We start from the raw sequence: 2,829 nt of genomic DNA, 5'->3' as shown, positions 1-2,829 counted from the left end.
ATACTCTTAATAAATATAACAACAATCCTCTTAATAATAAAATGACATGCTATTAATAATAAATATTCCATGTTTTGAATTATATAAAATGCAATTTTTAAAAACATGGCAAGTTTAAAAATGTGTTCTGTAAAAACATGGCAACTTTGGGATTTATAATGTATATGAAAAAAAAGAATATTTGTTCTGTCAAAAAAGGAAAAAAATCAGAATTTTTAGCCAAATTTTCAAATGAAAAACAAATTTAAAATGATTTAATTTCAAATACATAAAGTTATGTAAGCACAGATGTTCACAAAACCCACTTCAGCCAGATTTTCAGATATTTTTGTAAACAAGTTTATTGAAATGGGATGAATAGATCCACGATTAGAACTCTATACAAAATTAAAAACCAATGGGGAAATTTTCTTACCACCATATGTTATGTGGATAGTTGATACGATCGACAACATACAAAATTCCTATGGAGCGATTAACATGTGCATCGACGGAGAAGAACATAAATGAGAATTAATTACATGATATTAAGGCTTAAGGGTGTGCAAGCAAGAAACTCAGCACATGCCTACTCTTTTTTGCTATGAAGATGAATACATAACCACACAATATAACATCCACATATTTTTTCTTGAAAATTGATTTAGTGAGCATAAGACAATTGATCTAGCCAGCATGTATACTGCATGTTTATTGGATTGGTGTCATCACAATTGTACTCCTAACTGTACAGAAATTACTTATAGAGAAAAATAAATGTGAATTCTTAGCATGATTGATACAGGAAATTCTCTTTGGCACATGGGAGCATATGCTCCTGCCATCAAAAAACATAATCAAATGTCAAACAATTCCGAGCACAAATTTGATGTGTGCATCTTGATATTCTATGTGCGCACGCCAATTTTCACAAATAACCAACATGTATTGTGGCTTGTGTAAAAAAGACAAAAGAATATCTCATGAAAAGCCCTCTTTAACATTGAATTTTGTCTTTTTCACACGCTATGCAAAAGTTTGTCGGTTTTTCATGTAATGACTTAATGAGCACATAAAACGTCAAGATCTACGCACAAAACATCTTTTGAGAATTTTTTGGACATTTCAAAATACATTTCAAAACCAGGAGCATCTACTTCCGAGTGCCAAAACACCCCTCTCATTTGTGAGGACCACTTTGGTAGTTAGAGGAAGAAAAAATAAAATACTATGGAACATGTTCCATTTTATTGTATTGGTTTAGGACCATATCCGACCAAGCGTACAACTAGAGGATGACAAATAAAGAGTAAATTGCTATGCTGGTGCTAGAACTTGGTGCAAATGATCATTTTAGTGCTACAAGTTGCGGCATACATTGAAGTGGTGCAAACATTCGGCTTTGACTTGCAAATACAATGATTGTTTCGTTTGTATACGGAATTGGCGCTGACTAGGCACGTGTGGGGGCCCGTTGTTAGCAACTGGGGAGAAGGGAGCATGTGACTTGGTTTTTTTGAAACACCCTCATTTTTTTCAAAAACCCCCCTATTGTTGACGTGGGAGAGGTGGCATTTAATTTTCTAAAACTCTATGACCAGTGGGACCTGCCTCTACGATAAGGGTGAAATTTAAACAAAAGGTGCATCCGCCGAGTGTCGAACCCGCGATGTAGGTAGCAAGCTACAAGCCGGCTAAGCCACTCCACCTATCACGTTCACTTGTGCAATGTGGATAACAACGTTATGTTATACTCCCTCCGTTTCAGAATATAAGGTGTGTCAGTTTTCATACAAGTCAACCGATTGTATGTTTGACCAAGATTATAGAAGAAAGTATCAACATCTCTGATACCTAAGAGATAAAATATGAAAATAATTTTCATGATAGATCAAGTAATATAAATTTGGGATTTTGGATACTGATCTTGTTTCCTAGAAACTTGGTCAATCATGCAGGCGTTTGACTTAAAAAGACTAATACATCTTATATTTTTGAACGGAGGAAGTATGTAGTTAACCTCGACGCGTGTGGAGCTTAAATGGGCTGCATATAGTGTGGTCCATGTTACACCCGTTCCTTTTTTTAATATATTTGTAAAACATAAGTAATAAAAAACTTGGAATATTTTAGTGTTATAAATATTATGAACACAGAAACGATGATTACTAAACAATAAAGTTAAATATACATCCATGTATTATACAAAACATATTTAGTTAATACAAATATTTAAAATATTTATTAAATAAAAATGATTAATCAATACAAATATACTATACACTCACTGCTTACATTTAAATTATACAAAGGAATACATAGAAACAGTTGAAATTTTAAATTATGAATATTTTTAATTATATAAACATTTAATTAACAAACATTATAGTTTTGTAAAATGTATTTTTAAAATATTATTTCAATATAAATTTTTTATAATTCATAAATATTATTTGAAATATATGAATATATTTTTAAAACGTGAAATGTTTTTTAAAATAAATTAATTCGTTTGTATGTACAATATTTATACACACAAATATTCAAAAAAAAGATAATTTGAATTACAGAGATTATAATTTACATATTTTCTACATAAAATATAAAAACAAACGGATGTAAAATGGGCTGCACTATCTGCAGGCCATTTAAGCTCCACATGCTTCGAGATTAATACATAAAGTGTTGCTATCCAAATTGGGCAAGAGAACGTTACGGGATGAGTGGCTTAACCGGCTTGTTACCTACGGGTAGGTCACTGGTTTTAGACCCGGCGGCTGCACCTTTTGTTTCAGTTTCTCCCATGTCAACAGGTATTTTTTTGTAAGAAAAAATCGAGGGTGTTTACGG

Source organism: Triticum dicoccoides, chromosome 3B, assembly GCF_002162155.2.
Source record: "Triticum dicoccoides isolate Atlit2015 ecotype Zavitan chromosome 3B, WEW_v2.0, whole genome shotgun sequence".
NCBI lineage: Eukaryota > Viridiplantae > Streptophyta > Magnoliopsida > Poales > Poaceae > Triticum > Triticum dicoccoides.
This window is presented reverse-complemented; position numbering follows the sequence as displayed.